This window comes from Gorilla gorilla, chromosome 3 (assembly GCF_029281585.2).
Source record: "Gorilla gorilla gorilla isolate KB3781 chromosome 3, NHGRI_mGorGor1-v2.1_pri, whole genome shotgun sequence".
NCBI classification, from domain to species: Eukaryota; Metazoa; Chordata; class Mammalia; order Primates; family Hominidae; genus Gorilla; species Gorilla gorilla.
Window position 1 is genome coordinate 73,261,805 of NC_073227.2, and position 27,520 is coordinate 73,289,324.

Genomic DNA, 27,520 nt, shown 5'->3' on the forward strand with positions numbered 1-27,520 from the left:
CAGAGGGGAAGTCAGCCCATCCAATGCTCATGGGCAGAGTAAAACAGATGTAGGTACCCAAAAGAAATAGTGATATCAGAAAAATGGAGGATGAGTGCTAGGCAAATTAAAACAGCATAGGTCTTCTATACGATAAGAAAGGAAAAATTTCTGCAGCATTTTATTTTTATTCTGGAGCAGGCATCGCATTGTTAGACCTTTTAGAAGGTCAGCGTCTTTCTAAATCTATTGAAGAGAGTTTTATGGTCTTCTTTATTGCCATACTATAAATAGATATGTCAGGAAAAAATTATAAATTTGAAGCCTAAAGTAGAAATACCATGTCAGCCCATATCCACTTGTCAGTAATAAAAGTAAAAGATTAAAATACAAATGTAACTACCTTTCCTTTTCTCAAGTTTCTTCCACAGTATCACCCAAATTTCAGCTTTTATTCAGCTTTAGGGAAGATACCTCCAATGAGATGACAGGTGTGCCCTCTCTGTCTTTGTATTCTTACAGCAATTGATCTGTCTACCTCTCACTGACATTCATTAATTCTGCCTTTTAGGACTCAAGATGAAAGCAAATTTTGTACCACTTCCATGTGTGTGGAAGCTTCTAGGATGGACCTGGCACTAAGTAAAGAACAGGTTCTCACTGTATATTTTTAAAAATTTAAAGATACCCTGACCCAGTCTTTTCTTCTTTGGGTTAATCTTATCATGTTCTTTCAGTTTTTTCTTGAATTAGTGTTTCTAAATCTCCTAACTGTACTGTTTTCTCCTTCTTGTGCTCCGATTTGTCTATGTATATGACTTGCTTTCATTTTAAAAAATTCAGTCTATAATCTCTGTCTTTTGTGTGTGTAGACCACTTACATTTATTGTAACTATTGAAATGTTTGGATTTAGGTCTACCATTTTATAATTTGTTTTCTGATTATTCCTTCTAATTTTCATTCTTCTGTTTTCCCTTTCCTGTGTTCTTTGGGGTTATTTAAACATTTTTTTAATACTCCATTTTAAAAACATCGTGTTTGCCTATTTCTGTTTGTATAGTGTTGTTAGAGGTTGCTCTAGGGATTAGAATACACATACTTAACATGGTCTATTTACAATCAATATTTTACTACTTCAAGTGGAACATGGAAACATTACTCATATATCTCTAAATCTCTTTATATTGTAGTTCTCTCATATACTACATTTATATACATTAAAAACTCCATTAGATAATGTGATCATTTTCAATTTCAATTTTCAAAACTATTTCTGTTTTTCTTCCTTTATTTCTGATGTTCCACTTTTCCTTCTGATATGATTTTCCTTCAATCTGAAGAACTTCCTGTAGCAATTCTCTTAATTTTCTTTCAACTGAAAATAGCTACATCACCTTCAATTCTGAAAAATGTTTTCATTGAATGTATTTTTCTTTCAGCCTTTAAAAAATGTTCTACTTCCTTCTGGACTCCAAGAGGTTCTGATGAGAAATCCACAATTATTCAAATCAAATTTCTGGCTTTTGGGCTGGATTGAGTACAGGCTGGGAGGAAAACAAGAAGAATGATATACTCACCACCAGTTTACTGAGACTTCAAAGTATGGTTTTTTGCATTCTGGGGTCATGTGCTCTGCCCAGGTTTTCTACTTGGATTCAGTGGGGTCGAAAAGATGGAGTATGGTAACTTCAACTTAACAGGAACCTCCATGTGCATCTGTTTTGGAGATATATAGTTCAACAGAAGCTGCTAAAGCCCCTTTTATGTTAATACTATGTGTGGTATGTGTGCATATTTGTGTGTATTTAACAAAATCTAACATAGTCCTTAGTATGTGCCAACCATAGTTTTAGGTGCAAGTTAACTCATTTAATCCTCATGACAGTCCCATGAGATATGTACAATTATTGTCCCATACTTTACAAATGAAGAAATTAAAGGAATGAAAGTTTAAGTAATTTGACCAAGGTCACACAGCTAGTAAGTGGTGGAGCCAGGATTCAAATCCTCAGGGAATCTGGTTTCAGAGTCTGGCTCCTAACCATTACACTAAGCTGCCTTTAATTAACTATGATTATGTAATAATTATACTAAAACAGTGAGAAGAAATAATGCCTTCTCACAACAGTGAGAAGAAATAATTTCTTACAACAGTGAGAAGAAATAATGCCTTCTCGCAATAGTGAGAAGAAATAATGCCTCATTGTTATTGACCACTTTCTATATCTTTGTTTTATTCCAGCCACTTTATACACATTATCCAATAATAAATGTGTTCATTTGTCCAATTTTTACTGAGAATTATGTCAGGTACTGTGCTGGGTGCTAAGGTTCCAGAAGTGAACAAGACAAACCTGCCCTGGTGGAGGCTACATTCTAGTAGGAGGAGGTCATGAAACAAATGACTCACATATACCTATGTGATTGCAGTTGTGAAAACTGTCATAGAGGAGACTGTTAGGAGAACATTCTAGTGGGGTTTCTAAATTAGTCTACCAGTCAGGATAAGACAGATTATTTTGAAATAACAGCCTTGACATTTCAGTGGCTTAAAACAATGAAAACTTATTTCTTGCTTATGCTACATGTCTGTGAGAAGTAGGCTGAGAGTTCTGTTCTCCATCAGTATTTTTGTCCCCCTTACTCCAGGACACAGGCAAACAGAGCCGCCACTAACAAGCACATGGCCATTTTCAGGACAGGAAAAGAAGTAACACAGTAGCTTCTGCTCATATTTCATTGGCTAAAGTAAGGGTTATGGTCCCTCCTAACTTACAGGGGCTAGGAAAAGTGCAGTCCTACCGTGTCTGAAAGAAGAAAACCAGAAATATTTGAGGAGTGGCACTAAGATCTGCCAGTCTGGTCTTGAAGTCAGGAAAGGGTTCCTTAGGAGGCAATGTTTGAGTTGAATTCTGAAGCAAAAGGCAAAGGGATTGGGTTGGGGAGTAGATGGAAGCACAAAATGTGACTAACGTGGTAGAGTAAACAGAGTAACTCAAGGCCTTGTATGCCAATTTAAGGATTTAGTATTCATCCTAAGAGCAATGAGAAGCCAGTAAGAGACCTTAAGAGGGAATCATGATAATATTTATATTTTATCTGGATCCTATGGCTAGTGTGGAGAATAGATGATGGTGGGAATAGGGGTGGGGAATGCGTAAGGAAAAGCCAATGAGGAAGCCATTGTCCTAATGTAGGCTGGAGAAGATGGAGGCTTGATCTAGGCATCAACAGTTGAGAGAAGTGGGTAGATTGAAGAAACAGGGTTTCAAGATTGATGGGTAATCCTCCAAGATCCCTTGAGGAATCTGTTATTATTATCCCCATTTTCTCAGTGAGGAAATTAGGGCTTGGAGAAATAATAGAGCTCAGCTACTGAGTGGCAAACCAGTGATTCAAACCTGAGCCTGGTTCTAAAACCTGTGCTCTTAACGACCATGTCACACTACTTCACTCAAATGTTTTGAGAAGCATTATTTTATGTCCTGTAATGGAGAAAGGATGCAAATTTTTAGGGCTTCTACTTGGTGCAAATGCATCTGGCAGATAGACCCTTTGATGGCAGATGTCATGACTTACTGTTCTCTGCTCACCGTAGAGCCATACCAGCTATACAGTAAATCCCAGTTGAGTTTATATTGATGAGGTGTTAAAGTCAAAAGTTCAAAATTGTATGTAAATGTTTTCATTTAAATTAATTTATGCATTAAGGCTAGAGTCTTTTGTAATATAAGATGTTTAGATTTAGTTAAGGTGCCTCAGTTTATCCTGATTCCTTCCTCAAAAAACTGCACCTTTCATTCTCTTTTCCCTTCGTTTTCCTTCAGGCATTCATTTGGTCAAGCTTCATTTGAGTGACATTTATTTCAAGCAATGTAGCAGAATGATTCAATATGTGGACTACAAAGTCCTTCTGTAAAACTCTCTTCCATTCCATCTATTGACATAAAAATTCCCGGCCTAGCTCTGTATCCACAGGTCAGTGAAACTTGTCACTGTTTGTCTATCATTCCTAAATGATCTTCATTTGTTGTTGTTGTTGTCTTAAGCACATTTATCTTTGACTAATTCCTGCTCCTCTTTATAGTCCTCCTTGAGAATGAAGAACTCATTCTTCATACTTCTTTCACTGTTTCCAAATGCACTTATTTATCATGGTGCCAAGCATGCAGTTACTCCCTAATACACTCAATAATAGAAGAATGAATGATGTTTTATCTTAATCTTTGTATAGCATTGATATTTCAGCATAAGCTATAAGTCACAAGTGCTCTTGAAATATAGTTAGTAATAAAATTTTCAGATAATACAGTCAGAAACTATATATTCAAATATGAAAAATGTTAAATGGTAAAATTAGCAATGTTGCTGTGGGCTTTGGGAAGAAGAAATGCAAAAATTCAGCTTACACAATTAATTACCCTTTCAGTCCTCAATTATACGTCCAGAGACTTTGTTTCCAGGAATGTGTGATCCAGAATAGCTTTCCTAATCAAGTAATATTTAGGCTATGGTTTGTTCTAATTTTTACCAAAGCTTCACAACATTTTGCTTGAAAGATGACCGACTTGAAGATAAATATAACACAAAATAATTCAAAACAAAGTTATGACATTGAAATGAGTGAAATTATATGTACCAGAAAGTTCTGTAACAGTATGTCTTATTACTAGCATTTCACTCTAATCCTTTTTTTATGATTATACTTTAAGTTCTGGGATACATGTGCAGAACATGTAGGTTTGTTACATAGGTATACAAGTGCCATGATGGGTTGCTGGACCCATCAACCCGTCACCTACCTTATGTATTTCTTCTATCGCAATCCCTCCCCTAGTCCCCCACCCACCAGTAGGCCCCGGTGTATGATGTTCCCCTCCCTGTGTCCATGTGTTCTCATTGTTCAACTCCCACTTATGACTGAGAACATGCGGTGTTTGTTTTTCTGTTCCTGTGTTAGTTTTCTGAGAATGATGGTTTCCAGCTTCATCCTTGACCCTGCAAAGGACATGAACTCATCCTTTTTATGGCTGCATAGTATTCCATGGTGTATATGTGCCACATTTTCTTTATCCAGTCTATCATTGATGAGCATTTGGGCTGGTTCCAAGTCTTTGCTATTGTGAATAGTGCTGCAGTAAACATACGGGTGCATGTGTCTTTATCATAGAATGATTTATCATCCTTTGGGTATATACCCAGTAATGAGATTGCTAGGCCAAATGGTATTTCTGGTTCTGGATCCATGAGGAATTGACACACTGTCTTCCACAATGGATCAACTAATTTACACTCCCACAAACAGTGTAAAAGTGTTCCTATTTCTCCACATCCTCTCCAGCATCTGTTGTTTCCTGACTTTTTAATGATTGCCATTCTAACTGGCATGATGTGGTATCTCATTGTGGTTTTGATTTGCATTTCTCTAAGGACCAGTGATGATGAGCTTGAGATGAACCCACTTTTTGATGGGGTTGTTTTTTTTTTCCTTGTAAATTTGTGTAAGTTCCTTGTAGATTCTGGATATTAGCCCTTTGTCAGATGGACAGATTGCAAAAATTCTCTCCCATTGTGTAAGTTGCCCATTCACTCTGATGATAATTTCTTTTGCTGTGCTGTGCTGTTTAGTTTAATTAGATCCCATTTGTCAATTTTGGCTTTTGTTGCCATAGCTTTTGGTGTTTTGGTCATGAAGTCTTTGCCCATGCCTATCTCCTGAATGCTATTGCCTAGGTTTTCCTTTAGGGTTTTTATGGTGTTAGGTCTTACATTTAATATTTTAATCCATCTTGAGTTAATTTTTGTGTAAGGTGTAAGGAAGGGATCCAGTTTCAGTTTTCTGCATATAGCTAGCCAGTTTTCCCAACACTGTTTATTAAATAGGGAATTCTTTCCCCATTGCATGTTTTTGTCAGATTTGTTAAAGATCAGATGGTTGTAGGTGTGTGGCATTATTTCTGAGGCCTCTGTTCTGTTCTGTTCCATTGGTCTGTATATCTGTTTTGGTACCAGTACCATGCTGTTTTGGTTACTGTAGCCTTGTAGTATAGTTTGAAGTCAGGTAGTGTGATACCTCCAGATTTGTTTTTTTTTTTTTTGGCTTAGGATTGTCTTGGCTATACAGGCTCTTTTTTAGTTCCATGTGAAATTTAAAGTAATTTTTTCTAATTCTGTGAAGGAAGTCAGTGATAGCTTGATTTATAGCATTGAAGCTATAACTTACTTTGGACAATATGGCCGTTTTCATGATATTGATTCTTCCTATTAATAAGCATGGAATGTTTTTCCATTTGTTTGTGTCCTCTCTTATTTCCTTGAGCAGTGGTTTGTAGTTCTCCTTGAAGACGTCCTTCACATTCGTTGTGAGTTGTATTCCTAGGTATTTTATACTCTTTGTAGCAATTGTGAATGGGAGTTCACTCATGATTTGGCTCTCTGTTTTTCTATTATTGGTGTATAGGAATGCTTGTGATTTTTGCACATTGATTTTGTATCCTGAGACTTTGCTGAATTTGCTTATCAGCTTAAGGAGATTTTGGGCTGAGAGACGATGGGGTTTTCTAAATATACAATCATGTCATCTGCAAGCAGAGACAATTTGACTTCCTCTCTTCCTATGTGAATACCCTTTATTTATTTCTCTTGCCTGATTGCCCTGGCCAGAACTTCCAATACTATGTTGAATAGGAGTGGTGAGAGAAGGCATCCTTGTCTTGTGCTGGTTTTCAAAGGGAATGCTTCCAGTTTTTGCCCATTCAGTATGATATTGGCTGTGGGTTTGTCATAAATAGCTCTCATTATTTTGAGATACTTTTTATCAACACCTAGTTTATGGAGAGTTTTTAGCATGAAGGGGTGTTGAATTTTGGCCTTTTCTGTATCTATTGAGATAATCAGGTGGTTTTTGTCACTGGTTCTGTTTATGTGATGGATTACATTTATTGATTTGCATATGTTGAACCAGTCTTGCATCCCAGGTATGAAGCTGACTTGATCATGGTAGATGAGCTTTTCAATGTGCTGCTGGATTTGCTTTACCAGTATTTTATTGAGGATTTTCTCATCAATGTTCATCAGGGATATTGGCCTGAAATTTTCTTCTTTTGTTGTGTCTCTGCCAGGTTTTGGTGTCAGGATGATGCTGGCCTCATCAAATGAGTTAGAGGGGAGTCCCTCTTTTCCATTGTTTGGAATAGTTTCAGATGGAATGGTGCCAGCTCCTCTTTGTACCTCTGGTAGAATTCAGCTGTGAATCTGTCTGGTCCTGGGCTTTTTTTGGTTGGTAGGCTATTACTGCCTCAATTTCAGAACTTGTTATTGGTCTATTCAGGAATTAAACTTATTCCTGGTTTAGTCTTGGGAGGGTGTATGTGTCCAGGAGTTTATCCATTTCTTCTAGATTTTGTAGTTTATTTGTGTAGAGGTGTTTATAGTATTCTCTGATGGTAGTTTGTATTTCTGTGGGATCAGTGGTGATATTCCCTTTATCATTTTTATTGTGTCTATTTGATTCTTCTCTCTTTTCTTCTTTATTAGTCTGACTAGCCACTTATCTATTTTGTTAATCTTTTAAAAAAAAAAACCTCCTGGATTTATTGATTTTTTAAGGGTTTTTCGTGTCTCTATATCTCCTTCACTTCTGCTGTAGTTATTTCTTGTCTTCTGTTAGCTTTTGAATTTGTTTGCTCTTGCTTCTCTAGTTCTTTTAATGGTGATGTTAGGATGTCAACTTTACATCTTTCCTACTTTCTCCTGTGGGCATATAGTGCTATAAATTTCACTCTAAACACTGCTTTAGTTGTGTCCCGTTGATTCTGGTACATTGTGTCTTTGTTCTCATTGGTTTCAAAGAACTTATTTATTTCTGCCTTAATTTCATTATTTACCCAGTAGTCATTCAGGAGCAGGTTGTTCAGCTTTCATGTAGTTGTGGGGTTTTGAGTGAGTTTCTTAATCCTGAGTTCTAGTTTGATTGCACTGTGGTCTGAAAGACTGTTGTTCTGATTTCTGTTCTTTTGCGTTTGCTGAGTATTTTACTTCCAATTATGTGGTCAATTTTAGAATAAGTGCGATGTGGTGCTGTGAAGAAGGTATATTCTGTTGATTTGGGGTGGAGAATTCTGTAGATGTCAGTTAGGTCCACTTGATCAGAACTGAGTTCAAGTCCTGAATATTCTTGTTAATTTTCTGTCTCATTCATCGGTCTAATATTGACAGTGGGGTGTTAAAGTCTTCCACTATGATTGTGTGGGCATCTAAGTCTCTTTGCAGATCTGTAAGAACTTATTTTATGAATCTGGGTGCTTCTGTATTGGGTGCATATATATTTAGGATAGTTAGCTCTTCTTGTTGCATTGATCCCTTTACCACTATGTAATGCCCTTCTTTTCTTTTTCGATCTTTGTTGGTTTAAAGTCTGTTTAATCGGGGACTAGGATTGCAAACCCTGCTTTTTTTTGCTTTCCATTTGTTTGTTAAATATCCCTCCATCTCTTTATTTTGAGCCTGTGAGTGTCTTTGCACATGAGATGGATCTCCTGAATACAGCACACCAATGGGTCTTGACTCTTTATCCAATTTGCCAGTCTGTGTCTTTTATTTGGGGCATTTGGCCCATTTATGTTTAAGGTTAATATCGTTATGTGTGAATTTAATCCTGTCATTATGATGCTAGCTGGTTATTTTGCCCATTACTGGATGCAGTTTCTTCATAGTGTCAATGGTGTTCACAATTTGGTATGTTTTTGCAGTGGATAGTACCGGTTTTTCCTTTCCATGTTTAGTGCTTCCTTCAGGAGTTCTTGTAAGGCAGGCCTCGTGGTGACAAAATCTCTCAGCATTTGCTTGTTTGTAAAGGATTTTATTTCTCCTGTGCTTATGAAGCTTAGTTTGGCTGAATATGAAATTCTGGGTTGAAAATTCTTTTCTTTAAGAATGTTGAATATTGGCCCCCACTCTCTTCTGGCTTTTAGGGTGTCTGCCGAGATATCTGCTGTTAGTCTGATGGCCTTCCCTTTGTGGGTAACCCGACCTTTCTCTCTGGCTGCCCATAACATTTTTTCCTTTGTTTCAATTTTGGTGAATCTGATGATTACATGTCTTGGGGTTGCTCTTCGTGAGGGGTATCTTTGTGGTGTTCTGAGTATTTTCTGAATTTGAATGTTGGCCTGTCTTGCTAGGTTGGGGAAGTTCTCCTGGATAATATCCTGAAGAGTGTTTTCCAACTTGGTTTCATTCTCTCCATCACTTTCAGGTACACTTTCAGGTACAATCAAATGTAGGTTTGGTCTTTTCACATAGTCCCGTATTCCTTGGAGGCTTTGTTTGTTTGTTTTCATTCTCTTTTCTCTAATCTTTTCTTCACTGTTTATTTCATTAAGTTGATCTTCAATCTCTGATATCCTTTCTTCCTCTTGATCATTTGGCTATTGATACTTGTGTATGCTTCACGAAGTTCTCTGTGTTTTTCAGCTCCATCAGATCATTTATGTTCTTCTCTAAACTGGTTATTCTAGTTATCAATTCCTCTAACCTTTTTTCAAGGTTCTTGGCTTCCTTGCATTGGGTTAGAACATGCTCCTTTAGCTCAGAGGAGTTTCTTATTACCCACCTTCTGAAGCCTACTTCTGGCAATTTGTCAAACTCATACTCCATCCATTTTTGTTCCCTTGCTGGCAAGCAGTTGCAACCCTTTGGAGGAGAAGAGGTGTCCTGGTTTTTGGAATTTTCAGCCTTTTTGTGCTGGTTTTTCCTCATCTTCATGGATTTATCTACCTTTGGTCTTTGATGTTGGTGACCTTCAGATCGGGTTTTTGTGTGGACATCCTTTTTGTTGATGTTGATGCTATTCCTTGCTGTTTGTTTGTTTTCCTTCTAAACAGTCAGGCCCCTCTGCTGCAGGTCTGCTGGTGTTTGCTAGAGGTCCACTCCAGACCGTGTTTGACTGGGTATCACCAGTGGAGCCTGCAGAACAGCAAAGATTACTGCCTGTTCCTTCCTCTGGAAGCTTCGTCCCAGAGGGGCACCCACCAGATGCCAGCCAGAGCTCTCCTGTGTGAGGTGTCTGTCGACCCCTGCTGGGAAGTGTCTCCCAGTCAGGAGGTGGGGGGTGGGGGGGTCAGGGACCCAAATGAGGAGGCAGTCTGTCCCTTAGCAGAGCACGAGCACTGTGTTAGGACATCTGCTGCTCTCTTCAGAGCCTGCAGGCAGGGACATTTAAGTCTGCTGAAGCTGCGCCCACAGCCGCTCCTTCCCCCAGGTGTACTGTCCCAGGGAGATGGGAGTTTTATCTATAAGCCCCTGACTGGGGCTGCTGCCTTACTTTCAGACATGCCCTGCCCGAAGAGGAGGAATCTAGAGAGGCAATCTGACTACTGCGGCTTTGCGGAGCTGCAGTGGGCTCCATCTTGTTTGAACTTCCCGGCGGCTTTGTTCACACTGCTAGGGGAAAACCACCTTTTCAAGTGTCAGAAATGGTGAACACCCCTCCCCCGACCAAGGTCGAGGGTCCCAGGTGGACTTCAGACTGCTGTGCTGTCAGTGAGAATTTCAAGCCAGTGGATCCTAGCATGCTGGGCTCCATGGGGGTGGGATCTGCTGAGCTAGACCACTTGGCTCCCTGGCTTCAGCCCCCTTTCCAGGGGAGTGAACGGCTCTGTCTCGGTGGTATTCCAGGTGCCACTGGGGTATGAAAAAAAACTCCTGAAGCTAGCTCGGTGTCTGCCCAAATGGCTGCCCAGTTTTGTGCTTGAAACCCAGGGCACTGGTGGTGTAGGCACGGAAGTGAATCTCCTGGTCTGCAGGTTGTGAAGAATCTGGGAAAAGCATAGTATCTGGGCCGGAGTGCACCATTCCTCATGGCACAGTCCCTCATGGCTTCCTTGGCTAGAGGAGGGAGTTCCCCGACCGCTTGCACTTCTGGGGTGAGGCAATGCCCCACCCCACTTCAGCTCGCCCTTTGTGAGCTGCACCCACTATCTGACCACTCCCAATGACATGAGGCAGGTACCTCACTTGGAAATGCAGAAATCACCTTCCTTTTGTGTTGATCTCACTGAGACCTGCAGACCAGAGCTGTTCTTATTCAGCCATCTTGCCAGCCACTCTCTAATTCTTTTTTTACTACCAAATCTCTTAATTAGGCTGTGCTGTATGATCCCATGAGCTGTGGAGAACTGAACTGTGAGGAAACGTCAGGTCATCTGTGTTTTGTGATGATATTCTGCAGTAATGATTAGCACAAGCTGTTCAGCTGACATGGATTTGTTTTTAGTTTAAATAAACTTTGTTTTTTAGAATGGTTTTAGATGTACAGAGTAATTCAAAGCTAATACAGAGTTTCCATATAACCTGTATCCAGTTTTTATTATTTACATCTTACGTTAGTATGGTACATTTACAAGTAACAATACAGTATTATTAACTAAAGTGTGGACTTTTTAAAGATTTCCTTAGTTTCTACCTAATATCCTTATTCTGTTCTAGGATTCCATCCAGGGTGCCATATTACATTTACTCATCACATCACCTTTGGCTTCTCTTGGCTATGGCAGTTTCTTAGACTTTCTTTATTTTTGGTGACCGTGACAGTATTGAGGAACACTATTTAGCGTTTTGTATGCTCTTAGCTGGGATGAGTCTGATGTTTTTCTCATTATTAGATTGGTGATATAAATTTTGGGGAGAAAGACTGCAGAGGTAAAGTGTCATTTTCATTACATCGTATCAAGAGTATATACCATTGACATGATGTTGACCTTTATCACTTGGCTAAAGAAGCATTTTTCAGTTTTCTCTACTGTACAATTACTCTTCTCCCACTACTCCCGCTTTCATACTCAACTCTTTAGGAAGTAGCCCACACTTAATAAATAAGGAGTTATGCTCCACCTCCTTGAAGGCAATAGACATACATAACATCTATAAAACTTCAGCATAATTATTAGGAATTCTTCTGCACAGGATAGTTTTCTCTTCTCCCTTTATTTACTTAATCAATTTTTTATTTATATCAGTATGGACTGATACATATTTATTTTGTATTTTGGGTTATAATCCAATACATCATTGTCTTTTTTTTTTTTTTTTTTTTTAGCTCATATTGTTCCAGCTTTGGCCATTGGGAGCTCTTTCAGTGGCATCTGTGTTGTCAACCCTTATGGCATTTTTTTTTCTTTTCTCCCATCCGCTACCCCTGCCTTTTTTTTTTTTTTTTACTTCCTTACTTTCTGGAACTACAAGACCCAGACTCATCTTGTATATTTCCTGCCTTTGTCCTAGAATCAGCTATTTCTTCAGGGAACCCTGCTTCCTTTCACTGGAGGATATTGAAAATCAAGATCTGGTACTAGATATGCTCATTGCTACTGGAATGTCATTGTTCTTCTACATCCTCTTAGTTGACAGAGCAAGAAAATTATATATATATTTATATATAATATATATAAAAACCATGAAAATATAGATATCTATAAATATTTTTATGAAACATTCTATATCCAGATTAAGCTAAACATTTGTTTATACTAATATCTTCAGCTGTAATCCATTACCAGGTGGAGCATTCTGTGTGAATAGATGGATTATAGCCTCATGTCCTTGTTTATCTGCACACTTCCACACCAACAGTGAAAAACTTGGCTCCCATAATTCTCCATCCATTTATTTGTTTAGATTCAGTTCAGACTCCCAACCCCTACTCACCCACAATACTACGTAATGTAGCCTTCTTGGGGTGTTATATCCAGAGCCCTTTGCTAATCATCTCCCTTCAGTTATGTTAATTTTGATCACCCAGTCAAGACATTGACTTATAATATATTTATTATGTTCTCCCTTGCAAGAAATAAGCAATGTGTGGTCATTTTCTTTGAGACCATACAAACATCCTGCTCCTCATCAAACTTTTCCCCATTGATTCTTCCCACAATCTTACAGTGATGGTTGTAAAGGGTGATTTTCAATTCCATTACTCCCTGCACTCATCAGTTGACATTCTACCAGAAGGAAGAGCCTTTCCTTCTCTCCAGCTGTCTGCCTGTGTATGTATTTATTTATTTATTATAAGTATAGACTCATGGATTCTTAATTCAATGAGTTGTAATGAATGAATTTGGGTACCCTATTGTTTTACATTTGTCAAGTAAGAACTCCTGCAAGCTGGTTCCTATATTTTTGTTAGACATTGTGAAATTCCCCTACATAAGAGTTACACCCTTTTGCCTTCCTGAAAATCATGTATAAAAATGGGCCTGTTTTTCTTCAGCCTCACCAACAAGCTTTTGTTTTTTTGTCAAACTGATGGATGAGAAATTGTTTTCAATATAATTTTAATATGAATTTTCCTTTTATGTAAAGTTGAACATATTTTCATATTTTAATGTAATTTTATATCTTTTTGTGTATTTTCTATTCATGTCTTTTGCCCATTTTCTAGAGTACTTTTGGTCTCCTTTCATCAACTTTTAAAAGTTCTTTATAAATTATGAATATTAGTTCTTTATATTATTTGCAAATATTTTCTTCTAATTTATTTGTCCTATCATTTTGCTTATGGTGTTCTTGCCATTCAATTTTTTTTAGTCAAATATGTCAATTTTTAAAAATTGCATCTGGATTTTTAGTCACAGAAGGCCTTTTCTACCCTAAGATTATAGAGGAATTATAGAGGAATTTATCCATCAAAAATTAATTGTATACTTTTACTTATTAAAAATCTGATCTATTTGAAGTTTGTGCTTACTGGATGACATGAGGAATGGATGAAAATTTATCTTTTGGAAATGGCTTTCCAATTTTCCCAACAGCATTTATTAAAATGTTCTTCGCTGCCCCAGCATTTTGAGTTGCACCTGTATCATATACTAGAATAATTTCCACCTGTGGTCAGGTCTTTTGCTGGACTTGCTGTTCTGCTTCATTGATTTGCATGTGTATTCATGTTCCAGGACTGCACCATTTTACTTATACAGATTTTGTGGTAGGTTTTAATATCTGATGTGGCTGTTATCTCCTCACAACTCTTTCTTTTCATTGTTTTTCTTGATATTCTCGTTTGGCTATTGTTTCATGTGAAAATTCATGTGTAGTAAAGTTCATTTCTTTATTTCCCAGGGGAGAAAAAGCTTATTGGTTTTTTTTTATTGGGATGTCACAAAATTTATAAATTGACTTAGTGAGTACAAACATCTTTTGATGACGTTGAAACATCCTAATCAAGAACCAGGAATGTCTTTCCATTTGTTCAAGTCTACATTTGTGTTTTGCAGAGTGTTTTATTAAAGTGTTGTTCCTATAGGTTTGAAACATTTGGAGTTTATTTCCAAGTATTATCTCTTTTTTCCATTGTTGTTGCAAATGAGGTTTTTCTCTACCATTATATCTTTTAACTTCACCCAGTGGTTCTTAAAGTTCTGATTAAAAGCACTACCAACTGCATTCTTTTCCATTTGAAACAACTATCTCAGTACAGCCAGACTGTGTGTTACGCATCAGAGATATTTCTTCCATGAGTAATTTCCTCTCTATCAGCAGATACATTTTAAACTTCACACATTACTGTTAACTAGAATCTACTGGAACCCTTCACTATCTAGAATTTAAAAGATCAACTACTATCAAACTAGAATATCATTCTGAAAACTCTGAGTTGCTCTTTGAATCAAAGAGAGTCAAAGAGTCAAAAAGAGGAACAGGACCAGAGAGAAGCCCCAATCTCCTTAGCAGTACGTCAGCATTTGGAAGTGCAGTTCTTTGACTAGGTTCATATACAGCATAGGGGTCCCTGTTGCAGATCCATAAAGCCACTGGTCCTGAGTTTCTACAAGTCAATCCTCTTTATAATGCATGAAAGCTGAAGTGTGTTAAGTATTTTGCCATACAGAAAGTGTTGGTAGTTTCTTCCCTGTCCATGGAAGCTGCAGTGCTTCATGTAATCTTTGTGTTTGACATTTTTCTGTCTCCATTGACGCATTTGAAGTTGTGCCAGAGGTGGATATCTGTCTTTTTTTATACTTAATCTCTCAACTGTGGGTTTGCATGATTCATTCGAAAACATCATTTGGGGGTCGTGGTGATTATTTATGCAAAAGTTCTGAGTATTTGCATAGTCATGAGATTTTAATGAAAACTTGCAAACCATTTTTTACAATTTACTTGTAACGTTGGTTATATCCTACATTCACTAAAAAAGAGATACTGAAAAATACTTAAAAAGAAAGCAAATTTTTGGGACCCAGAATAATGCTGAAGTAAAGCCAGAAATTCAGTTTCTATAATCTTGAACACTTACTGGGTTTGGGCTGATTCCATAGGGAGCCTTATGTGTCTGTTCATTCTTTCCTCCTCCAGATTTTATTCTCACAGTATGCTTTGTTGGAATAGTTATAAAAGCAACTTTTTAATAATAAGAATTTGTAATATAGAACTAATGACCTTTCAACACCTAATTTAATAAAGGTAATGTAATTTTGCTATCTAGCATGGATAGGAAGTGGTTCTTATGGCTAATTAATCACATTATGAAACCATTTCTATCCGTTCATTCACATATGCACACATGCATGTGTACACATTTATTTTTTGTTTGTATAATTTATTTAGTATTTTATAACTATGATGGTACTTCTGATTAATGACCTCAGGACCATCACTAGGTGCCAGACACTATTATAAACAAGGTATTTATTCTTCTTAGAAGCCCTAGCAAGTAGTTGCTATTATTATCCTACATTGAACAGATGAGGGAACTGAGGCAAGCTAAATAACTTGCCCAAGTTCAACCAGGTAGTAAATGTTGGCAATTTAATTCCTGAGCTCTTAACTACCACATGAGTAACAATTAGAAGAAGTGAAGGCTAAGATTACTAACATGACAAGCAACAGATTGCTATTATTATTATTGTTTTCTTCATCAGTTTCCTGATGTCCATTCTGATTTCCTTTTAGTTTGCTTATACCATTATTTATTGGTATTTATGAGACTTCCAAATTAGTTTTTTCTTCATATTTGCCTTGTCCACTGAACTAGAATGAGGTTCAATTCAGTGTCTTTTCCAGTATTTTATAAACTTTCACATACCTCTTACCCATAAATAATTTTTTAAAAAATTAAGGACAAAAACCCTCTGCTATGATTTGGATGTTTGACCCCTCCAAACCTCATGTTGAAATTTGATCCCCAGTGTTGGAGGTAGTCCCTAATGGGAGGTGTTTGTTTGAGGCATGAGGACAGATACCTCATGAATAAGACTAATGCCCTCCCTAAGTGGGTAGGGGGAGTAAGTACTTGCTCTAATAGTTCCTTCTAGAGCTGCTTGTTAAAAACAGGCTGACACCTCTCCTCAGACTCTCTTGCTTCCTCTCTCACAATGTGATCTCTGCACATGCTGGCTCCCCTTCACCTTCCACCATGAATGGAAGCAGCATGAGGCCCTCACCGGAAGCCAAGCAGATGCTGGCGCCATGCGTCTTGTACAACCTGCAGAACCATGAGCAAAATAAACCTCTTTTCTTGATAAATTACCCAGCCTTAGATATTCCTTCATAGCAACACAAAGTAGACTAAGATGCCCTCAAAAGATTACTACCCCTTAGAGGATATTTAATGAGGAAATGGGCTAATAATTATGGGTTTGGTGGGTACAAGTTAAAAAGAATGTAATGATAACCTACTCTTTTCTCTTTCAACTCTCCGCTTTGTGAAATTTTGTGACCTCATGTGACAAAAGGAGATTGTAGAAGTAGTCTTATAGACATCCTTAGTGATTTGGAAAACTGGCGAAGACTTGTCATTGTTTACTGTGTGTATATTTCTAATATGAATGGTGGTGGTAGAAGTGATAGAAGCAATAGTACCAGTGCTTGTATTCTTTCACTTAACAAACAGTTTTTGAATACTTACTGAGCTCCAGACACTGTTCTGGGTGTTTGAGACATACCAGTGAACAAAGCAGACAATGATCCATTTCCCTTACAGAGCTTACAGTTTAGCTGGAGGAGACAGCCAATAAACAGTAAACATGATTGATAGATAGGTACATACAAAGCTAGATGAATGATAGAGTATGTTAGAAGAATAGGTCTATGGAAACAAATAATATTACAGTTTTAAGGGAGTTGATGAGACTAAGAAAAAGTAATCATATACTGGTTAAGGAAGTCAGAATGTGTGCATGCGTGTGTGTGTGTGAGTAATCATATAGTCATTAAGGGAGTCAGAGAGAGTGTGTGTGTATGTGTGTTCACACACACGTGCATGTAGGAGGTATTAAATAGAGATGTCAGGGAAGAGGCTCATTGATCTTAAAGTATTGAGGAGATAACCAAGTGGCTATCTAGGGGAAGAGCTTTCCAGAGAGAGGGAACAGTTAGAGCAGTCTCTAAAGCAGCAGTGAGTCTGGAATGTTTAAAGAACAAAATGGGATATCACCACCAATCCCACAGAAATACAAACTACCATCAGAGAATACTATAAATACCTCTACGCAAATAAACTACAAAATCTACAAGAAATGGACAAATTCCTGGACACATACACCCTCCCGAGACTAAACCACAAAGAAGTTGAATTCCTGCATAGACCAATAATATGCTCTGAAATTGAAGCAATAATTAATAGCCTACCAACCAAAAAAAGTCCAGGACCAGACGGATTCACAGCCAGATTCTACCAGAGGTACAAGGAGGAGCTGGTACCATTCCTTCTGAAACTATTCCAATCAATAGAAAAAGAGGGAATCCTCCCTAACTCATTTTATGAGGCCAGCATCATCCTGATACCAAAGCCTGGCAGAGACACAACAAAAAGAGAATTTTAGACCAATATCCCTGATGAACATCGATGCAAAAATCCTCAATAAACTACTGGTAAACCAAATCCAGCAGCACATCAAAAAGCCTATCCACCATGATCAAGTGGGCTTCATCCCTGGGATGCAAGGCTGGTTCAACATAGGCAAATCAGTAAACGTAAACCAGCATGTAAACAGAACCAAAGACAAAAGCCACATGATTATCTCAATAGATGCAGAAAAGGCCTTTGACAAAATTCAACAGCCCTTCATGCTAAAAATTCTCAATAAATTAAGTATTGATGGGACGTATCTCAAAATAATAAGAGCTATTTGTGACAAACCCAGAGCCAATATCATACTGAATGGACAAAAACTGGAAGCATTTCCTTTGAAAACTGGCACAAGACAGGGATGCCCTCTCTCACCACTCCTATTCAACATAGTATTGGAAGTTCTGGCCAGGGCAATCAGGCAGGAGAAAGAAATAAAGGGTATTCAATTAGTAATAGAGGAAGTCAAATTGTCTCTCTTTGCAGACAACATGATTATGTATTTAGAAAACCCCATCATCTCAGCCCAAAATCTCCTTAAGCTGATAAGCAACTTCAGCAAAGTCTCAGGATACAAAATCAATGTGCAAAAATTACAAGCATTCTTATACACCAATAACAGTCAAAAAAGAGAGCCAAATCATGAGTGAACTCCTATTCACAATTGCTTCAAAGAGAATAAAATACCTAGGCATCCAATTTACACGGGATGTGAAGGACCTCTTCAGGGAGAACTACAAACCACTGCTCAATGAAATAAAAGAGGACACAAACAAATGGAAGAACATTCCATGCTCATGGATAGCAAGAATCAATATCGTGAAAATAGCCATACTGCCCAAGGTAATTTATAGATTCAATGCCATCTCCATCAAGCTACCAATGACTTCCTTCACAGAATTGGAAAAAACAACTTTAAAGTTCATATGGAACCAAAAGAGAGCCCCCATTGCCAAGACAATCCTAAGCCAAAAGAATAAAACTGGAGGCATCACGCTACCTAACTTCAAACTATACTACAAGGCTACAGTAACCAAAACAGCATGGTACTGGCACCAAAACAGAGATATAGACCAATGGAACAGAACAGATCCCTCAGAAATAATACCACACATCTACAACCATCTGATCTTTGACAAACCTGACAAAAACAAGAAATGAGGAAAGGATTCCCTATTTAATGAATGGTGCTGGGAAAACTGGCTAGCCATATGTAGAGAGCTGAAACTGGATCCCTTCCTTACACCTTATACAAAAATTAATTCAAGATGGATTAAAGACTTACATGTTAGACCTAAAACCATAAAAACCCTAGAAGAAAACCTAGGTAGTACCATTCAGGACATAGGCATGGGCAAGGACTTCCTGACTAAAACACCAAAAGCAATGGCAACAAAAGTCAAAATTGACAAATGGGATCTAATTAAATGAAAGAGCTTCTGCACAGCAAAAGAAGCTATCATCAGAGTGAACAGGCAACCTACAGAATGGGAGAAAATTTTTGCAATCTACTCATCTGACAAAGGGCTAATATCCAGAATCTACAAAGAACTCAAACAAATTTACAAGAAAAAAACAACCCCATCAAAAAGTGGGCGAAGGATATGAACAGACACTTCTCAAAAGAAGACATTTATGCAGCCAACAGACACATGAAAAAATGCTCATCATCACTGGCCATCAGAGAAATGCAAATGAAAACCACAATGAGATACCATCTCACGCCAGTTAGAATGGCGATCATTAAAAAGTCAGGAAACAACAGGTGCTGGAGAGGATGTGGAGAAATAGGAACACTTTGACACTGTTGGTGGGACTGTAAACTAGTTCAACCATTGTGGAGGACAGCATGGCGATTCCTCAAGGATCTAGAACTAGAAATACCATTTGACCCAGCCATCCCATTACTGGGTATATACCCAAAGGATTATGAAACATGCTGCTATAAAGACACATATGTTTATTGCGGCACTATTCACAATAGCAAAGACTTGGAACCAACCCAAATGTCCATCTATGATAGACTGGATTAAGAAAATGTGGCACATATACACCATGGAATACTATGCAGCCATAAAAAATGATGAGTTCATGTCCTTTGTAGGGACATGGATGAAGCTGGAAACCATCATTCTCAGCAAACTACCACAAGGACAAAAAACCAAACACCACATGTTCTCACTGATAGGTGGGAATTGAACAGTGAGAATACCTGGGCACAGGAAGGGGAACATCACACACCAGGGCCTGTTGTGGGGTGGGGATGGGGGGAGGGATAGCATTAGGATATATACCTAATGTAAATGACGAGTTAATGGGTGCAGCACACCAACATGGCACATGTATACATATGTAACAAACCTGCACGTTGTGCACATGTACCCTAGAACTTAAAGTATAATAATTAAAAAAAAAACAACAAAATGAGCAAGAGAGAAAAATGTAGTAGTAGGTCATGAAGAGTCTTAGGGTATTTTAAGCACTTAGGTTTTAACCCTGAATGAAATGTAGAGCTGTGGGAGTGTGTTCAGCAGAGGAGTGAAATTATCTCTCATACATTTTTAAAGGATCACAGTGTCTATCATGTCAAGAAGATACTGAAGAGGGGAGTAAGACTGGGAGCATGGACTCTTGTTAGGAGGCTTTTAGAGTAATCTAAGTGAGAGGTGATGAAAGCTTGAACCAGGATGGTAGTGGTGAAGGAGGTAAAAAGAGATCAGATTATATATATATAGCAGATTATGCCTTAGGCATTCTCTGGAGGATTAGATATGAGATATAAGGAAAAGAACGATGTCAAAGATTACTTGACTTGAGCAGCTAGAGGGATTGGAGTTAAAGTCAGCTGGAATAGGGGAGGCTATGTGTGAGCCGGTTTTTAAGGGAAGAACATAAGTTCACTTTGGGGCATGCTGAATTTAACACATCTATTGAACATCCAAGGCAAAAATGCAAGAGATATTGGAATGTAGACATTATTCAAAGCCATGAGACAATGATATCACTAAGGGATTGAGTATAGTTAGAGAAAGAAAGAAGATCGAGAAGTAACGTTCAATAGAGGGGAAGAAGAAAGAAACCAGAAATGGAAATTGAGAAGCAGCAACCAATGAATTAGGAGGAAAACTAATAGAATATGTGTCTTTAAAGCCAAGTAAAAGTACATCAGTAATGCTAACAGAACAAGTTAAGATGAGGACTGAGTTTTGACCACTGTATTTTGTGACATAGAGTTTATTGGTGACAAAAGCAATAGCAGCTTCAGTGGAGTGAGGGGGCAAAAGCTTTGCTGGAATGAGTGTAAGAGAATAAAAGAGGAATTTGAGACAGTGAATATGGACAACTCTTTGGAAGACTTATGCTGTAAAGGAGACCCAGAAAATAGGGTGGTTGCTGAAGGGAGAAGTGGAGTCAGAGATTTTTTTTTAAGATAAAAGAAATAAAAGCACATTGTACACTGATGAAAATGGTCCAACAGAGATTAAATAAATTGATGACATTGGGAAAAAGAGCAGAGTTGCCAATACTTTGTTATGGGCTGAATTGTGATCCTCCTGATGTTATATGTTAAAGTCTTCACCCTCAGTACCTCAAAATGGAACTGTATTTGGAGATAGGGTCATTAAAGAGGTTAATGATGGCTGCATGAGGTCATTAGGTGGGCGATAATCCAATGAGATTGGTATCTCATACCATCCTTATGAAATAAGGGCACAGATATACACAGAGGAAAGATCCTGGGGAGACACATGGCCACCTACAAGCCAAGGAGACAGAGACTTAGAAAAACAACCCTGTTGATACCTTGATCTTGGACTTCTAGACTCCAGAATTGTAAGGAAATAAATTTCTGTTGTTTAGGGCACCTGTCTGTGATATTTGTTATGGCATCCGTAGCAAACTAATACAAGCCACATAATTGAGTAGAGGAGAAAGGATGGAATGTGATGCACAGTGGAAAGATGAACTTTGGTTAAGAGTTAGGCTACTCTACAACAATTCCATTCACCAGTTAGGAAACTGAGGCTCACCAAGATGGCCGAATAGGAACAGCTCCGGTCTACAGCTCCCAGCGTGAGCGATGCAGAAGACGGGTGATTTCTGCATTTCCATCTGAGGTACCGGGTTCATCTCACTAGGGAGTGCCAGACAGTGGGTGCAGGCCAGTGGGTGCGCGCACCGTGCGCGAGCCAAAACAGGGCGAGGCATTGCCTCACCTGGGAAGCGCAAGGGGTCGGGGAGTTCCCTTTCCGAGTCAAAGAAAGGGGTGACGGACGCACCTGGAAAATCGGGTCACTCCCACCGGAATATTGCGCTTTTCAGACCGGCTTAAAAAACGGCGCACCACGAGACTATATCCCACACCTGACTCGGAGGGTCCTACGCCCACGGAATCTCGCTGATTGCTAGCACAGCAGTCTGAGATCAAACTGCAAGGCGGCAGCGAGGCTGGGGGAGGGGTGCCCGCCATTGCCCAGACTTGCTTAGGTAAACAAAGCAGCCGGGAAGCTCGAACTGGGTGGAGCCCACCACAGCTCAAGGAGGCTTGCCTGCCTCTGTAGGCTCCACCTCTGGGGGCAGGGCACAGACAAACAAAAAGACAGCAGTAACCTCTGCAGACTTAAATGTCCCTGTCTGACAGCTTTGAAGAGAGCAGTGGTTCTCCCAGCACGCAGCTGGAGATCTGAGAACGGGCAGACTGCCTCCTCAAGTGGGTCCCTGACCCCTGACCCCCGAGCAGCCAAACTGGGAGGCACCCCCCAGCAGGGGCACACTGACACCTCACACTGCAGGGTATTCCAACAGACCTGCAGCTGAGGGTCCTGTCTGTTAGAAGGAAAACTAACAAACAGAAAGGACATCCACACCAAAAACCTATCTGTACATCACCATCATCAAAGACCAAAAGTAGATAAAACCACAAAGATGGGGAAAAAACAGAACAGAAAAACTGGAAACTCTAAAACGCAGAGCACCTCTCCTCCTCCAAAGGAACGCAGTTCCTCACCAGCAATGGAACAAAGCTGGATGGAGAATGATTTTGACGAGCTGAGAGAAGAAGGCTTCAGACAATCAAATTACTCTGAGCTACGGGAGGACATTCAAACCAAAGGCAAAGAAGTTGAAAACTTTGAAAAAAATTTAGACGAATGTATAACTAGAATAACCAATACAGAGAAGTGCTTAAAGGAGCTGATGGAGCTGAAAACCAAGGCTCGAGAACTACATGAAGAATGCAGAAGCCTCAGGAGCCGATGCGATCAACTGGAAGAAAGGGTATCAGCAATGGAAGATGAAATGAATGAAATGAAGCGAGAAGGGAAGTCTAGAGAAAAAAGAATAAAAAGAAATGAGCAAAGCCTCCAAGAAATATGGGACTATGTGAAAAGACCAAATCTACGTCTGATTGGTGTACCTGAAAGTGATGCGGAGAATGGAACCAAGTTGGAAAACACTCTGCAGGATATTATCCAGGAGAACTTCCCCAATCTAGCAAGGCAGGCCAACATTCAGATTCAGGAAATACAGAGAACGCCACAAAGATACTCCTCGAGAAGAGCAACTCCAAGACACATAATTGTCAGATTCACCAAAGTTGAAATGAAGGAAAAAATGTTAAGGGCAGCCAGAGAGAAAGGTCGGGTTACCCTCAAAGGGAAGCCCATCAGACTAACAGCGGATTTCTCGGCAGAAACCCTACAAGCCAGAAGAGAGTGGGGGCCAATATTCAACATTCTTAAAGAAAAGAATTTTCAACCCAGAATTTCATATCCAGCCAAACTAAGCTTCATAAGTGAAGGAGGAATAAAATACTTTACAGACAAGCAAATGCTGAGAGATTTTGTCACCACCAGGCCTGCCCTAAAAGAGCTCCTGAAGGAAGCGCTAAACATGTAAAGGAACAACCGGTACCAGCCGCTGCAAAATCATGCCAAAATGTAAAGACCATCAAGACTAGGAAGAAACTGCATCAACTAACGAGCCAAATCACCAGCTAACATCATAATGACAGGATCAAATTCACACTTAACAATATTGACTTTAAATGTAAATGGACTAAATTCTCCAATTAAAAGACACAGACTGGCAAGTTGGATAAAGAGTCAAGACCCATCAGTCTGCTGTATTCAGGAAACCCATCTCACGTGCAGAGACACACATAGGCTCAAAATAAAAGGATGGAGGAAGATCTACCAAGCAAATGGAAAACAAAAAAAGGCAGGGGTTGCAATCCTAGTCTCTGATAAAACAGACTTTAAACCAACAAAGATCAAAAGAGACAAAGAAGGCCATTACATAATGGTAAAGGGATCAATTCAACAAGAGGAGCTAACTATCCTAAATATATGTGCACCCAATACAGGAGCACCCAGATTCATAAAGCAAGTCCTGAGTGACCTACAAAGAGACTTAGACTCCCACACATTAATAATGGGAGACTTTAACACCCCACTGTCAACATTAGACAGATCAACGAGACAGAAAGTCAACAAGGATACCCAGGAATTGAACTCAGCTCTGCACCAAGCGGACCTAATAGACATCTACAGAACTCTCCACCCCAAATCAACAGAATATACATTTTTTTCAGCACCACACCACACCTATTCCAAAATTGACCACATAGTTTGAAGTAAAGCTCTCCTCAGCAAATGTAAAAGAACAGAAATTATAACAAACTATCTCTCAGACCACAGTGCAATCAAACTAGAACTCAGGATTAAAAATCTCACTCAAAGCCGCTCAACTACATGGAAACTGAACAACCTGCTCCTGAATGACTACTGGGCACATAACAAAATGAAGGCAGAAATAAAGATGTTCTTTGAAACCAACGAGAACAAAGAGACAACATACCAGAATCTCTGGGATGCATTCAAAGCAGTGTGTAGAGGGAAATTTATAGCACTAAATGCCCACAAGAGAAAGCAGGAAAGATCCAAAATTGACACCCTAGCATCACAATTAAAAGAACTAGAAAAGCAAGAGCAAACACATTCAAAAGCTAGCAGAAGGCAAGAAATAACTAAAATCAGAGCAGAACTGAAGGAAGTAGAGACAAGAAAAACCCTTCAAAAAATCAATGAATCCAGGAGCTGGTTTTTTGAAAGGATCAACAAAATTGATAGACCGCTAGCAAGACTAATAAAGAAAAAAAGAGAGAAGAATCAAATAGACACAATAAAAAATGATAAAGGGGATATCACCACCAATCCCACAGAAATACAAACTACCATCAGAGAATACTACAAACACCTCTACGCAAATAAACTAGAAAATCTAGAAGAAATGGATACATTCCTCGACACATACACTCTCCCAAGACTAAACCAGGAAGAAGTTGAATCTCTGAATAGACCAATAACAGGAGCTGAAATTGTGGCAATAATCAATAGTTTACCAACCAAAAAGAGTCCAGGACCAGATGGATTCACAGCCGAATTCTACCAGAGGTACAAGGAGGAACTGGTACCATTGCTTCTGAAACTATTCCAATCAATAGAAAAAGAGGGAATCCTCCCTAACTCATTTTATGAGGCCAGCATCATTCTGATACCAAAGCCGGGCAGAGACACAACCAAAAAAGAGAATTTTAGACCAATATCCTTGATGAACATTGATGCAAAAATCCTCAATAACATACTGGCAAACCGAATCCAGCAGCACATCAAAAAGCTTATCCACCATGATCAAGTGGGCTTCATCCCTGGGATGCAAGGCTGGTTCAATATACGCAAATCAATAAATGTAATCCAGCATATAAACAGAGCCAAAGACAAAAACCACATGATTATCTCAATAGATGCAGAAAAAGCCTTTGACAAAATTCAACAACCCTTCATGCTAAAAACTCTCAATAAATTAGGTATTGATGGGACGTATTTCAAAATAATAAGAGCTATCTATGACAAACCCACAGCCAATATCATACTGAATGGGCAAAAACTGGAAGCATTCCCTTTGAAAACTGGCACAAGACAGGGATGCCCTCTCTCACCGCTCCTATTCAACATAGTGTTGGAAGTTCTGGCCAGGGCAATCAGGCAGGAGAAGGAAATAAAGGGTATTCAATTAGGAAAAGAGGAAGTCAAATTGTCCCTGTTTGCAGACGACATGATTGTTTATCTAGAAAACCCCATTGTCTCAGCCCAAAATCTCCTTAAGCTGATAAGCAACTTCAGCAAAGTCTCAGGATACAAAATCAATGTACAAAAATCACAAGCATTCTTATACACCAACAACAGACAAACAGAGAGCCAAATCATGAGTGAACTCCCATTCACAATTGCTTCAAAGAGAATAAAATACCTAGGAATCCAACTTACAAGGGATGTGAAGGACCTCTTCAAGGAGAACTACAAACCACTGCTCAAGGAAATAAAAGAGGATACAAACAAATGGAAGAACATTCCATGCTCATGGGTAGGAAGAATCAATATCGTGAAAATGGCCATACTGCCCAAGGTCATTTACAGATTCAATGTCATCCCCATCAAGCTACCAATGACTTTCTTCACAGAATTGGAAAAAACTACTTTAAAGTTCATATGGAACCAAAAAAGAGCCCGCATTGCCAAGTCAATCCTAAGCCAAAAGAACAAAGCTGGAGGCATCACACTACCTGACTTCAAACTATACTACAAGGCTACAGTAACAAAAACAGCATGGTACTGGTACCAAAACAGAGATATAGATCAATGGAACAGAACAGAGCCCTCAGAAATAACGCCGCATACCTACAACTATCTGATCTTTGACAAACCTGAGAAAAACAAGCAATGGGGAAAGGATTCCCTATTTAATAAATGGTGCTGGGAAAACTGGCTAGCCATATGTAGAAAGCTGAAACTGGATCCCTTCCTTACACCTTATACAAAAATCAATTCAAGATGGATTAAAGATTTAAACGTTAGACCTAAAACCATAAAAGCCCTAGAAGAAAACCTAGGCATTACCATTCAGGACATAGGCGTGGGCAAGGACTTCATGTCCAAAACACCAAAAGCAATGGCAACAAAAGACAAAATTGACAAATGGGATCTAATTAAACTCAAGAGCTTCTGCACAGCAAAAGAAACTACCATCAGAGTGAACAGGCAACCTACAACATGGGAGAAAATTTTCGCAACCTACTCATCTGACAAAGGGCTAATATCCAGAATCTACAATGAACTCAAAACAAATTTACAAGAAAAAAACAAACAACCCCATCAAAAAGTGGGCGAAGGATATGAACAGACGCTTCTCAAAAGAAGACATTTATGCAGCCAAAAAACACATGAAAAAATGCTCATCATCACTGACCATCAGAGAAATGCAAATCAAAACCACTATGAGATATCATCTCACACCAGTTAGAATGGCAATCATTAGAAAGTCAGGGAACAACAGGTGCTGGAGAGGATGTGGACAAATAGGAACACTTTTACACTGTTGGTGGGACTGTAAACTAGTTCAACCATTGTGGAAGTCAGTGTGGCGATTCCTCAGGGATCTAGAACTAGAAATACCATTTGACCCAGCCATCCCATTACTGGGTATATACCCAAAGGATTATAAATCATGCTGCTATAAAGACACATGCACACGTATGTTTATTGCGGCATTATTCACAATAGCAAAGACTTGGAACCAACCCAAATGTCCAACAATGATAGACTGGATTAAGAAAATGTGGCACATATACACCATGGAAT

The 27,520-nt window shown here is 38.9% G+C and overlaps 1 protein-coding gene and 1 long non-coding RNA gene across 2 annotated transcripts in view; both read left to right on the plus strand.

Annotated features, from left to right (window-relative positions):
- Positions 1-27,520, plus strand: part of SCFD2 (sec1 family domain containing 2) — a 511,769-nt gene that overhangs the window by 260,131 nt on the left and 224,118 nt on the right. The gene's annotated exons all lie outside the window — the stretch shown is intronic.
- LOC129533311 (uncharacterized) overlaps positions 1-27,520 on the plus strand; it is a 64,089-nt gene that overhangs the window by 6,136 nt on the left and 30,433 nt on the right. Inside the window, exons 2-4 of the long non-coding RNA XR_010133388.1 lie at positions 551-632; positions 1,420-1,580; positions 3,808-3,958. This is a non-coding gene — a long non-coding RNA (uncharacterized lncRNA). The remainder of the gene's footprint in view (positions 1-550; positions 633-1,419; positions 1,581-3,807; positions 3,959-27,520) is intronic.